Source organism: Coffea arabica, chromosome 6c (genome assembly GCF_036785885.1).
Source record: "Coffea arabica cultivar ET-39 chromosome 6c, Coffea Arabica ET-39 HiFi, whole genome shotgun sequence".
NCBI lineage: Eukaryota > Viridiplantae > Streptophyta > Magnoliopsida > Gentianales > Rubiaceae > Coffea > Coffea arabica.
In genome coordinates, this window is record NC_092320.1 from 15,592,159 (window position 1) to 15,607,814 (window position 15,656).

The following is a 15,656-nucleotide window of genomic DNA, read 5'->3' on the forward strand; positions in this document are numbered from 1 at the left end:
GTCTCCTTCCTGCACTTCTTTTATTTTACCGATATTTATCCTTTAAAGATTCCAAATAACCCTGTGCTTTTTGCAACTGCATGCTGCTTATGTCTTGCACCTTGACCGTTTCTAAAATTGCATCCAGACAACAAGGATAAGATTTTGTTGCAGTTTTTAGCTGAACTCTTGCTGATTCAGCTATAAATCCTGATCCACATATTCCTGATATGGTCGTGTTGTGATGGATTTCTGACTCAGTGGTTCCTCACAATTGTTGCCTGTTCTAGTTATGTATATTCTTGTAACTGAATAGAGTAAAGGGCAAATTACATTTTAACCTCCTGTGATTTTCGCAAAAATCACGTAACCCCCCATGATTCAAAAAGCTATACATAAACCCCCTGTAATTTGGGTTAAACAGTCAAATAGATGGAAAGCATGAATGGTGACGATTCGTGGGCAAAACGCGCTGATTGTACTGATAGCAGTCAGAAACATTCCCATATTACCCCTAAAAGCTTCTTCTTTTTTGCGGGCTTGATATTGAATCCTCATGTTTGCATTTCTGGGAGAGTTTGTTCTGAGCTTGAGACCCCCGGCCCCGGTGATGACGGACTCACCGAAATTGTTGCCGCCGGAGGACTTTGAATAATCATATTCTGGGAGAGTTTTTATTGTTAGATTACTGTCAGTTTGCAATTCTGGGAGAGTTTTTATTGTTGCCGCCCGAAGTCCTCATATTACTCCTACTCCCCGAGCATTATTACTCCTACTCCTAAGAATGTCATCCTTGGCCACTTTGACGGACAAAGACCGGTACTCACTTCCCTTCAGCCTGCAACTTGGCTCATAATCCCCTTCTTCTCTCTCCTTGCTGATGTTGCTGCGGGGTGGCTTATTAGTCATAATTGGAGGGAGATCGAGTATTTCAGAAACTTCAATGCTGAAACCCCCGAGCTTAGCAGCCGAACAAGGCTCACTAACATTTTTGATCAATTCTGGTTGGTTCAAGAGAGCCTTGTTTTCGACTGATTTGCACAGACAAGAAGCTGACCCTGAGAGCATGCCCTGGACGGTTGTTTCGGCAGGGGTGCCGCGGGTAGAGCAAAATTCAAAATGCTCAAATGCATCACTGATTTATTAAAGTCTGAAGCCCGATAGTTTCTGTTCAAAATACTCAAGTGCATCTTATATGCTAAACTGATGTAAAAAAACTTACCAGATGCAACAATAGCTTTTGTGACACTCTTTCACTGCTACTTTTTGATCTTCAATGGTAAATCTACGGTTTTAATTTTGTGGGTTAAATTTTCTCTCTTTCATTTGGCGGTCATGTTTTTTCTCTTCCTTTCTCACGACAAAGATCAGAACAAGGGAGAATCTGACTTCATCTGCTTTTTTTTTGTATTTATATTAGGGTAATTTGGACATTTTGCCCACGAATCGTCATGATTAGTGCTTTCCGTTTATTTGACAATTCAACCCAAACTACGGGGAATTTATGTATAGCTTTTTGAATCATGGGGGGTTATGTGAATTTTGCGAAAACCACATGAGGTTAAAATGTAATTTGCCCTAGAGTAAATTTTACATGGTTTTTTAGCATCTTTTCAATTTAAACATTACATAGTGTGAAGTTTTCTTCAGTTTTTTTGTTATACAATTTGTCAGTGTTCTAGTATTCATATTCTCTTGCCTAATGTCACATTTGGTTTCCTGAAAATCCATTCTGGCCGGCAAACTTTCTTGAAATAATAGACAAATCGCTACTGTTTGTACTCCTTGGTCATAATTTTTGTCCCTAAACTAGTGGTTGAATAATGCAACTTACTTTTCAGGTCTGTTTGTTTGGGTGGAAAATGTTTTCATTTTCCAGTGTTTGGTAACCAAATAATTGGGGAAAATAATTTCTTAGGAAAAAATTTTACTCCAAAGCAATGGAAAATAACTTACCCTTTCCTCTAACTGAAGTTATTTTACTCCAATCGAACATCTATCAAGCGTCTCTCACGTCAAAATAAAACCACTTAAAAAAAAAAGGCAGACTTGAGAGATAGATGGAGACGGAGAGAGAGGGAGATGTCGGCAACAATCTCTGATGGCGAGATGACAGGTTGGCAACCATCTCCGGCAACAGGATTGCGATGGCTACGTGTTTCAGGTGAGATTCTAGTGCTATACGAAGGCAACCCACCGTTCTTCATTTTTTAATATTTTTATACAAACAATAGTACATTAATTGGCTGTTACAAAAATTCATTATTGTTTTTTTTTACTTTATTTGTTACGGTGCTCATACTAGACTGTAGACTTTAATTTCTTTTCACTACTAGTGCCACCAAATAAGAGGATTCATTATTACTTGAACCACTTTTTGGAGTGAAAAAAAAACAAAATTATTGATGTGAAGATGGAATGTTATGACTTGAAAATCAATTATTCTAGTAATTAATTATGTACAATAGGAATATTCTTTTCTAGAGAAGCTTTCAGCAGTGAGAGTGAAAGATACATGTCACAATAAGCATGGCGTGTGATTGATATTTGACAATGAATGGTCAGTAATTTGTTTATTGCATGAGGGGAAATTTTTTGTTCATATATACATTTCTCTAAGATTTTTGTCAAGTTAAATAATGAGATAAATTTTTTTTAATTTTGCATAGGAAGGAGCATGCGATTATGTAGAAAATAAAGATAAAGAGGTAAAAGTGACAAAAAGGTTGGAAAATATTTCAAAAGGTAAACAAACACTAAAAATTGAAGTAAGAAAATATTTTCAATTGGCTAACCAAACACCTGAAAATGATGAAAGGGAAATGATTTTCCTGGAAAATTACTTCAATATTACTCCTAACCAAATGGACCCGAAATATATGTCGTTTTCATTCTTCTCTAATTTTGCTCCTCAATTTTCTACAGTCCAAGGCTCAAAGTCAGGGCAGAAACTAAAAATTACCAACGACTTTAATTACTTGATCCACGCAAATTATTTCGTCAGCGGCTATCAAGAAAGACTTTTCCAAATCAATCATTTCAAAGTCGGGACTCAGGAGATCTAATCCCCTGCCTTCGGCCCTTCACTGAACTAAAACTCGGGGCCAATCCTCGGTCTTCCGATTGGGCCAGGCCACTCGCTAACAATGCAAAGAGAGCCTTGCTCTTCTGGCGCTGTCCTGCTTTCATCCAAAAGTAAATTAGTACTCAATTAGAAGGATCCCTAACGAAAAATTTATTAAGCTCTTCGAGGCAAAATCTAATTGGAAAGGGTTATTGTATTTTACCCCTCTAACGTTTTGAACTACTATTAATTTCTTCGTTAACATTGGGCCTGTTTGGAACCTGAGTTTTTTGAGAGTTTGTCTAAAACTTTACTGTAGTGCACTGTAGAAGTTTTTGAAAAAATTTTGTAAAAATTTTTGTAAGGTGAAAAACTTTTTTGTAGAAGTTTTTAAAATGTTACTATAGACGTTTTTTGGATTATTTTTAGAGGTATTTTTAAAACATATTTTTGAGCATTTTATAATTTATAATTTTTATATTTTTATATTTTTAAACATTTATGCATTTATAATACATTTATAAATATTTAGAAATAAATATATTTATATATTTATATAAAATATATATAAATGTATTATATTATATATAATACGTAATATACATATATTTATAAATGTATGACAGGTGCCGAACCTGTGCAATAATAAATACCTACTCGAGAAAAATACAGATTTTGTATATAGCGGTGAGTAGGGTCGAATCCACAGGGACTGGGGATAATTCGTTTCTTCTAGAGTCCAAAGTATGGGGGGTTTTGGATTAAATGCTAACTAAATAAATTAACTGCAGAAAATAATTAATTAAAAGAAATAACTAAGAGAAACTCTAGCCAAGGATACACTTCAGAAATGGTTCATGCAACTGATCATTGATGCAGAAATAATTCCAACATTTAGTAATAGATTAGTTATAGTTGTCATGCACGCGATAAACAACCAACCCTTCCTTAATTTCTCGATAGCTAAGGTACGACCGTTAGCTATTTCTCTAACCCAAAAATAACCCTAAGTACGACCGTAGGATTTAATTTCTAGATTGCATTAATAATTAGAAAGGCCCAATCCTAACTAACAAACACGCTACGAGGGTTTGTTTAAGTTAGATCGTATGTTCCCCTGACATAAATCCAATTACGCCAGTTGCTACTGAGATAGAGATAACGAACAATTACGGATTCAATTACCCCTATTTAGCAAAATAGCCTATATGAATAATTAAATATTGCGCATCTATTCAATCACTCACATGAGCTATAGCAATTAAAAGCAGGAAACATATAAATATCAATAAATTAAGGAAACAATTAAAATAAATTAGATCTCACAGTAATTGTTGAACCAAATCTTCAGTTGTCCCCTTGACTAGAATTGAGAGGTTAGTCCTCCATTAATGGAGAACAACCATGCGAAAGAATAAAACTAAACTATGCTAAGAGCTAAGCTAAAACTATTGAATGATCCCCCTGTACGTTTTGCCTCCTTTTTAAAGCCAACAATGACTCAAGTTATCTAGTGGTCCCCACGGATTAGAAGTCAAGGAGCAAAAGAATTGGAGCCCTGCCGAATTGCTTGTTTCCTATTGCCAGTAGAGCTCTAATCTCCTAATCAGCAAGCAAATGCAGTCTGTCTCTTCCTCTCCTTGTGGGCCCTCTTCCTCTCCTTGTGGGCCAGGTCGATGGAGCTTTCTTGAAGTCTCCCACTTATGGAGCAAGTCCGTACTTTTTGGTAGTTTTCTGCTTCATTCCTGAAATTAAGTCCAGATACCAAATATGAGTAAATATTAACAATTAAGCAATATTTGGTAAGGATAAAAAGGGAGATTAATAATAAAATAACCAACAATTAACACCCTATCAATGTATAAATGTATAATTAATATAAATGTATAAATTATAAATGAATATTATATAAATGTATAAATTATAATTTAGAAATGTATATCATGATTATGTATAAATGTATTAATATAATTAATATAAATGTATAAATGTATTAATATTATGTATAAATGTATAATTAATATTGTTTATAATTTATAATTTTTATTGTTTAAATATTTATATGCATTTATGCATTCATAATACATTTATAAGTATTTATAAATAAATATATTTATATATTTATATAAAAATATATAAATGTATTATATTATATATAATACATAATATACATATATTTATAAATATATAAATGTATATATTATAAATAAATATTATATAAATGTATAAACTATAATTTATAAATATATATGATGATTATGTATAACTATATTAATATAATTAATATAAATGTATAAATGTATTAATATTATGTATAAATGTATAATTAATATTGTTTATAATTTATAATTTTTATTGTTTAAATATTTATATATATTTATGCATTTATAATACATTTATAAATAAATATATTTATATAGTTATATAAAATATATAAATGTATTATATTATAAATATATTTACAAATATAAATACATAATATAATACATAATATATAATATATTTACAATATAAATGTATTATATTATAAATATTATAAATGTATTATATTACAAATATAAATGTATTATATTATAAATATTATAAATGTATTATATTACAAATATAAATGTATTATATTATAAATGGATTATATATAATACATAATATAAATATATTTACAAATGTAATAATTGTATATTATTATAAATGAATATTATATAAATATATTAATTAATATATTATAAATATATAATATTATGTATAAATGTATTAATATAATTAATATAAATGTATAAATGTATTAGTATTATGTATAAATGTATAATTAATATTGTGTGTTAATATTATGTATAAATGTATTATGTTATACATAATACATAATATAATTGTATATAAATATACATAAATATATATACATAAATGTGTAATATATATAATATGTATTATATATATTAAAAATATAATATATAATATTTATATAAATGTATAATTACATATTTATATTAATATTAATTTATATGGTATATAATATTTATATAAATATATAAAAATATATTTTAAATAAAATAAAATATTTATAATATGTTTAAATAAATATATAAATATATAATATTATAAATATATAATATATATAATAAATTTTTGAGGGTGACGGACCAAAAATTCAAAAAAAAATTTTGAGGTTATCGGCGGCGCCGGAATAGGTGACCGGCGTCGGGAGAGGTGGTGGAGGCAGTGTCTGGTGTGGTGGGTTGGGTGAGGGAGGAAGAAAAGTTTTTGAGAAATTTTTTGTGTATAGATTTGTGAAGTGTGTAGGTAAAAAATTTTGAAAAATTTTTTGGGGTTCCTGTAGCAAAAGTTGTTAAAAAACTAGTAGCTAAAAAATTTGGTAAAAAACTAGGGTGCCAAACAGGCCCATTATTTTGTTAGTTGCTCTACTCTCAAAACTAATTGTCCAACGGTGTTTGTTAGTTCGGGCAAACAATTATGTTTAATTCTTAAAATCATTATTACATTACCCCATAAACTATAAGCTTATTATTAATTTACCCCCTAATATTATTATTTAGGTACTTGACTTCATTGTAAGCGATTTTAGCATGTTGAAAGGGTTTAGAAGAAGATACCTTCCTCTCTTTTATAATTAAAAAAGAATCAAGAATTTAGAATGGTTCTTCACCTTTATTATTTCACCCTTTTTAATACCAAGAAAAAAAAGTCAAAGGTGTTCTTCTGCCTTTTTTTTCCTTGCACTTTTATTGATACTAAAAGAAAACAAGAAAAGAGAGATAACTAAATTGCGAAAAAGAAAGAAGAACAAAAAAGAATATAATACTTTTATTATTTTAAAATCACTCCTTACTCTTCCATCCATCACTCAACTCTTACCTACCTTGAAATCATGATAATATTGGATTCTTTTATATTTTTCTCCTATTCAAAATTGAGTTTTTTGTGTCCCTCTTACCCATTTCTTTTTTTCTTGGTATGAATAATATTTTAAAAAAGAAAGAAGAAAAATTATTTTTCTTTTATTTTCTTGGTACTCTTAGAGTAAAAAAAAAAAAAAGAAGAATAGCGATTCCAATTGTTAATTTTTTTAAAATTATATACGACCCAAGGATATTTCATTTAAAACTTTTCAACATGCTAAGTTGATTGAACAGTGGGATAAAATAGTTAAAGAAAAACACCAAAGAGTAAATTATAGGGATGGCAATGGAAGCGAGTGTTCATAGGGAGACATGTGGACTTGGGGGAGGGGAAGGAAGGGAAGGGAAGGGAATGGGGGAATTTTCTTCTTCCATCTTAAATGGGGTAGGGGGCGGGGAAGCATAACTCCGACCTATTCCCCACCCCATCCCCTAAATATATATATATATATAATTACTAACACTTCTTTTTTTCATGTTAAATTATTAATACATCTATTTTTGTCATATTGTGTTAGGTTAAACTATTAATAGTACTTCTAATATTAGTTTTTCCAAATAATAGTACTATTAGTAGTAGTGGTGGTGGCAGTATTAGCCTTTTCCAATAATAAAGGGGTTAGGAATAGGTGCCTCTGTGGGCATTCGCTAGGGGATTGGAATGAGGTAGGGGCGGGGGGAAGTTATATGATAACGGGGCAGGGGGTAGGGTTCCTCTGTCCCAAAAACCTAGTTGTCATCCCTAATAAATTAATAGTGGGACTGTTGTTTGAGAGGATAAAGCGACATGTGACAATGACCATCTAACAGTGCTATAAGAGAGAAGGATATTTTTGTTCAAAATTTTTTTAACATGCTATGTTGGCTTAATAGTGTGGATAAGGTGGCTAAAAAGATAACGTGGTGGACTAAACTGATAGTACTGCTTTAATTTAAAAGACTGGAAACTCTAATTTTTCAAAATTGAGGACTTAGCAGTGAAAATCTATCTCTCAATATTCGACTTTTCCACTTATTTTGTATTGGAAAGTCGAAATTGCGTGAAGTTACGGGTAATTGTTGATCATGCAAAGCAACTGGTCAAATGAGCGGGACTAGATTGAACCTTGCAACTGATAATCAAGCTGAAGGATGAGCTCTAGGAAGAGTTGCACCTTTTCCCTCATCCATGTCAATTTTGCTATTTTCTTTTACAATCGATCTTCCATTCAAAACATAACTGAACCAAAGCAGCGAGGCTTGTTTGAACAATTTGCTGTGCCAGTGAAATTCCAGGCCAAATGGCAAGAGATGATAAATGTTGTCCCCTTACATCCAATTGGCCTTTTAGGCTTCCATTGTCTGTGAGAAATCTTTCGGGTTGAAATTCAACAAGGTTTTCCCAATACTTAGGGTCCCTAGGAATACCCTAAAACTTGAATATAAGTCTAGTCTTTGATGGTATGTGATAACCTTTAACAGTGCAACCTTCATTTATTGTCTCAAAACAACTCCCTCCCCTGGTGGATGAAGCCTTAGTGTTTCCTTAGCAATAGCCTGAAGGTAGGGAAGTTTTGCAATATCTGATTCTTCTTCAAGTCTTTTCTTTCCAATTACTAGTGGATTTCTTGTTCTGGTTTCTCCTTACATTAGGATAGTTAAAAAAATAAAAATAAAAAAAGGATCCCGTATTTGGAGAGAAACAAGGAAACCGAAAATAAAGGAGAGTTAGACTTGGGGAATGGGCGTTGGAAGGAATTCACAAGATAAATGGGAACATTCTTTATGCTGTACGACTCGATCGATGGGTGTAATCAAGGGGTTGTCATCAATTTTTTTGAATGCTTATTCTCCATTTTTTATGGATTTGATAGTTAAAAAAAGGACAAATTTCACTTTACTCCCTTGTGGTTTATTTTTACATAACCCCCATATGGTTTCAAAAGTTATACATAACCCCCTCATGGTTTGGATTAAAGTGTCAAAGTGACGGGAATGATTATTTTTAACGGAGTCAGTTAAAATGTCAAAAATACCTTTATGTAAAGTTGAAAATTATTTATTAACCAAGGGGGGTTATGTGTATATTTTGAAAACCATAAGGGGGTTATATGGTAAAGTATTTAACCATAAGGAGGTTATATGGTAAAATATAAAAATCATACGTGGTTAATGCGTAGGGATGGCAATGAGGACGGGTGCCTCCGAGTGCCCGCCCCGCTGGGGTAGAAATGGGGCAGGGGATGGGGGGCGGGGGCTGGGGCGGGGGCGAAATATTTACCCCTGCCTTAAAATGGGGCGAGGGATGGGGCAACGTACACCCGCCCCATCCCCCGCCCCGTCCCCCGCATAAATATATATATATATATAAAAGATGTTTGTCTAAAAGTCTTAATGAAAATGTAAATACGAGAGTCTAATGGAACAAGAATTCTTTCCATGGCCTATGATATCATTTATAAGCAGTTCCAACAACCATGGGTTTATTTTTTCCTTCATTTTGCTGATTTTTTCTTTTATGTTTTCTATTGATCTTTGCCTTTTGTTATTTCTGGATTTTAACTGTTCTTGGTATTTTTGGTTAGTGTTTGGAAATTCTTCCTTTCTCCTGTTAGTTCTCAAAAATGCTTGGACATATAAGGAGAGTTTTGCTTTTCGTAAGTTGATTTCTTTCCTCACGGGGGACCGCGGGGTACCACGGGGGAAACGGGGTGGGGGATGAGTGGCAAGGGACGGGGGATGGGGCGGGGGACGGGAGGAGTTATTTGACAACGGGGCGGGGGATGGGGGAAGGATCCCCCGCCCCATTGCCATCCCTATTATTGCGTCATGTATTTGTAAGGGTAATTTCGACATTTTTAGAAATTCCGTTATGAATGATTATTTTCGTCACTTTGACACTTTAATCCAAACCATGAGAGAGTTATGTATAGCTTTTGATATCATAGGGGAGTTATGTAAAAAAACGCTAAACCACAGGGAGATAAAATGTAATTTTTCCTTAAAAAAAGGAAATTAAAAAAGACAAAAATTGCGAGTGCGACATACACACATACCCAAATTAAGAAGAATAATATTGATTACCTTAAATGAAACCTTCTTATGCCATCAATTATACTCGTATCATAACATTTTATTAATAACTCCATACCCATACATGTCAGACCAAATAAATCAGAAGGCTAGAAGCTTGTTTTTCTTTCCACCTTTTCTATTTCTTGAAAGCCATAAAAAGATTATTCTCCAACATCGACGATAGGCTGTCAAGTATTGATTTTTCAGGAAATTCGGAAAACATTACTATAGTCAATATAAAATCCAACATCAAACAAGAACAATCAAAAAATGCAAAAGTTTTTGGCATATCCTATCTATGGTACTCTATGATTTATTTTGAGCTTTGCAGGGTAATATGCTCAATGACGTTGAAATATAAAAAACTCAACTAGGGATCCATATATATATTGCATATATTTTATAATATAAGGTATTGGGAGCTTCCAATTAAAGTTTGTTGTTGAAGATTGAAATTTCTTCAATTGCTGAAAATGAAGCTGCCCTGCTTATTGGCTTGTTTAATCCCTTGAAACAATTGGTCCAGTTGCTGGGAGTGGATTGAGCCTCGCAACAGGGACACAAACCAAAGGATGAGCCCTGGGAAGAGTTGCACCTTTCCCCTCTTCCATGTCAATTTTGCCATCTTCTTTACCATCAACCTTCCATTCAAAACACTGGACCATAGCAGCAAGGCTTGTTTGAACAACTTGTAATGCTAGTGAAATTCCAGGGCAGCCTCTTCGGCCGCTACCAAATGGCAAGAAATGATAATTTTGTTCCCTTACATCATATTGCCCTTTTAGGTTCCTTTCTTCAATAAGAAACATTTGTGGTTGAAAGTCATGAGGATTTTCCCAATACTTGGTATTGAGGAAATTGCAGAAATTAGTGCAGCAATTTACGGGATGATATTTTAGGATCTTTAGCTAATAAATTAGTGGATGTAATTTTGGTAGTTTACTATTGTGTAGGAAATCTTTATTTGTACAGATATAGAAATTATATAGGTAGGATCCTTATCTCTGTATATAAAGACACCTTTGAGGTCAATGAGAAGATCATCTCTTTTGATCCCAGTATTTCTGTTTTCTTCATGGTATCAGAAGTAATGCCTCCCAAAGATGAAGGAAATTCTGGTTTCGATAAGAAAACTTCCAGTCCTTACGCTATGAGCCCCAACGACAATCCAAACAACATAATTACCCAGGTGCAGTTGAAGGGAGAAAATTATGAAGAATGGGCACGGGCAGTGCGAACTGCATTGAGGGCCAAAAAGAAGTATGGTTTCATTGATGGAACTGTGGAACAACCGGCAGATGATTTGCTGGAAATTGAAGATTGGTGGACAGTTAATTCCATGCTGGTTTCATGGGTATTTAACACCATTGACCCCTCTTTACGTTCAATTATTTCTCTTGTGGACAATATTGGAGACTTTTGGGAGGACATAAGGCATCGCTTCTCAATTGGGAATGGACCAAGAGTCCAGCAATTGAGATCAGACTTGACGAATTGCAAGCTGGAGGGACAAACCATAGTCAATTACTATGGACAGCTTAAAACCATATGGGATGAACTGAATAATTACGACAAAATACCATTGTGCAGTTGTGGTGGATGCAAGTGCAATCTCACAACTGAAAAGGGAGGAAGAAAGAGTTCATTAATTTTTGATGGGCTTGGATAAAGATCGCTATGGTATTGTGCGTGCTAATATTTTGAGCACAGAGCCATTACCCAATCTGAATAGGGTATATGCAATGGTCATTCAGCAAGAACGAGTAAGGACAATGTCACGAACAAGGGAAGAGAAAGGCAACCCCATGAGCTTTGCAGTTCAGGTTGGTGGACGAAGTTCAGGGGGGGACAAAACTGCAGTATGCTCTCATTGCAATCGTGAGGGACACAATTCAGGTACCTGGTTTCAGCTGATAGGGTATCCAGATTGGTGGGGAAATAGACCTCGCTTCAGTACTCTAGGGCGAGGAAGTGGGCGTAAGCGCAATGGTGGTGGAGGCCGTGACAGGGGTGGTGTACCACGAGCAAATGTCACTCAAACATTTGCAACAGAAGGTGATCACGGAGGAGTCATAGAAACTGACAAAAAGGGGCTTAGTGGGTTGAATGATGAACAATGGTGCATTTTGCTGGGACTTTTGAGTTCGCAAAAGACTGTATCCAATGAAAGATTGATTGGTAAGCAAGAATTTTGTCTTGGGTAATAGATTCAGGGGCTTCCCATCATATGACTAGGACAAGGGCCTACCTGAGAGATGTGTCTGACATTGTTCCATGTTCAGTCAGAATGCCAAATGGTGAAGCAACTGTGGCACTGAAAAAAGGAACGGTGCATCTTGGAGGAGGATTGAAATTGCAACATGTTCTTTTTGTGCCTAATTTAAAATATAACTTGATCTCTGTTTCACAACTTCTCAATCACTCAAATCTGGTACCGCAAATCACTAACAAAATTTGTGCTATACAGGACCGAAATACGAGGAGATTGATTGGAGCGGGTGAACAACACGAGGGGCTATATTTTTTGAAGGTGGTGGCTTCGGCAAATGCTTGTAAAACTTCTGGAGTTTCAGACTTCAATCTTTGGCATAGGAGAATGGGTCATCCGTCGAGCAAGGTGCTAGAGTTGATTTCTATAGCAAATAAATTTAGTAAAAATAGTGATAATTTAAGTTGTGATATTTGTTTTATAGCAAAACAGACTAGAGAGATGTTTTATTCTAGTGACAATAAAGCTAAGAATTGTCTTGATTTAATGCATTGTGACTTATGGGGGCCTTATAAAGCTTTGGTTTCTTGTGAAACTGCTTATTTCTTGACTATTGTTGATGATTGTTCTCATGCTGTGTGATTTATTTGCTGAAAGGAAAACAAGAAGTTGCTTGTGTTCTTAAGAATTTTATTGCTATGGTTAAACGACAATTTGAGAAGGATGTGAAGACTATTAGGAGTGATAATGGCACTGAATTTGTGTGTCTACGAAAATATTTTGATGAAAATGGTAAATTGCACCAAATTTCTTGTGTAGGAACTCCCCAACAGAATGGACGAGTTGAGAGAAAGCATCGTCACTTCCTTAATGTGGCGAGAACTTTGATGTTTCAGGCACACTTGCTAATTGACTTTTGGGGTGAATGCATTCTTACTGCTGGATACTTAATCAATAGGACACCATCCGCGGTCCTGAAGGGAAAAACTCCTTATGAAATTCTCTTTGGACAACTTCCTTCCTATAATCATATTAGGACTTTTGGGTGTCTAAGTTATGTGCATAGACAACTTAGAGATAAGGATAAATTTGCCAGTCGAAACCGTAGGTGTGTTTTTGTGGGGTACCCTTTTGACAAGAAAGGATGGAAAGTGTATGATTTAGAAACTTCTGAGTATCTTGTCTCAAGGGATGTGGTGTTTGTAGAAACAAATTTTCCATACTCTGCAATAATGATTGCAGATGAAAATTCCACTAAAAATGCAGATGGAGCTCATGAGCATAAGGATTGGGAAATTGTTGAGGAAGATGGGGAGATATTAGAGAAATCTCCTGAAGATTGTCCACCTACTGAGGAAATTGCAGAAATCAGTACAGCTGAAAATAGGGAAGAAAATTCAGGAGAGGAGGTACTAGTAGGAGATCAGCTTGGTCGTAGACATAGGATTAAATAGTCATCCACTCGTTTGAAGGACTATGTGACAAATAATGTGCAATTCAGTCCCTCGCAGAGTTCACCGCTTCAACCGCATTCCTCAGGTATGTCTTATCCCATAGCCAATTTTGTTGGTTATGATTGGTTTTCTTCACAATATCGGTCCTTCTTGGCAAGCATTCTGCAGGTTCAGAACCAGTTTCTTATAATGAGGCAATGAGAGATGAACGATGGCGTGAAGCTATGAGAAAAGAAATTCAAGCTTTGGAAGAGAGTGGAACTTGGATGGTGGAAAACTTACCCGTTGGGAAGAAGGCTATTGGTAGTAAGTGGGTGTACAAAATAAAATATAATTCTGATGGAAGCATTGAACGATGCAAGGCTCGATTGGTAATTCTTGGCAATAATCAAAAAGATGGTATTGACTATCATGAAACTTTTGCTCCTACTGCAAAGATGGCCACTATATGTACTTTTCTTGTAGTAGCTGCTGCAAAGAACTGGGAACTACATTAGATGGATGTGCAGAATACTTTCTTGCATGGAGACTTGAATGAGGAAGTTTTCATGAAAATGCCACCAGGTTGTGAATCTAAAAATCCTGGGAAAATGTGTAGACTACGAAGATCTTTGTATGGCTTGCATCAAGCACCCCGTTGTTGGTTTACTAAGCTGGCAGATTCTTTGAAGAAGTATGGCTTTCATCAATCTTGCTCAGACTATTCATTATTTGCTTTTCGTGAACAGCATGTGCAAATACATGTTCTGGTTTATGTAGATGATCTCATTATTTCAGGTAATGATGCCACGGCTGTGCAGCGAGTTAAGAAATATTTGAGTAGCTATTTTCATATGAAGGATTTGGGACAGTTGAAATATTTTTTGGGTATAGAGGTAGCAAGAAATGCTGAAGGGATTTTTCTTTGTCAACGAAAATACGCCTTGGATGTCATCTCTGAGGTTGGTTTGCTGGGAGCTAAGCCAGCGAAAACTCCACTGGAGCAGAATCATAAACTTGCACTTGTTGAAGGGGATGATGCCAGTAACCCTGCTCAATATCATCGGCTGGTAGGCAGACTGATTTACTTAACTATTACACGACCTAAATTGAGCTACTGTGTCCATATTCTTGCTCAATTTATGCAGCAACCAAAGAAGGCCCATTGGGAAGCTGCATTACGAGTAGTCCGATATTTGAAGGGTAATCCTGGACAGGGAATCTTTTTGCGAGCCAACTCTGATCTTAAATTGTATGCATATTGTGACTTCGATTGGGCAAGTTGTCCCTTGACAAGACGCTTCTTGACAGGTTATTTTATTTGCTTGGGTAGATCACCTGTCTCATGGAAAACCAAGAAACAACAGACTGTTTCACGCTCCTCTGCTGAGGCAGAATATCGGTCAATGACTACAGCAGCTTGTGAACTTAAGTGGTTAAAAGGTTTGATGCTATTTCTTGGTGTTGATCATTCTAGTTCCATGCGGTTGTACTGTGATAGTCAATCAGCTTTACACATTGCAGCGAATCCTGTATATCATGAGCGTACGAAACACATCGAAATTGATTGTCATTTCATTCGCGAAGAGATACAAAATGGGAACATTGAAATAGCTCATGTTCGTACGACTTTACAACTTGCTGATATTTTCACTAAAGCTTTGGGTACTGATCAATTTCAATTTCTTCTTAGTAAGTTGGGCATCTTTAATCTTCATGCTCCAACTTGAGGGAGGGTATTGAGGAAATTGCAGAAATTAGTGCAACAATTTACGGAATGATACTTTAGGAAATTGCAGAAATTAGTTCAGTAATTTACGGGATGATATTTTAGGATCTTTAGCTAATAAATTAGTGGATGTAATTTTGGTAGTTTACTATTGTATAGGAAATCTTTATTTGTACAGATATAGAAATTATATAGGTAGGATCCTTATCTCTGTATATAAAGACACCTTTGAGGTCAATGAAAAGATCATCTCTTTTGATCCCAGTATTTCTGT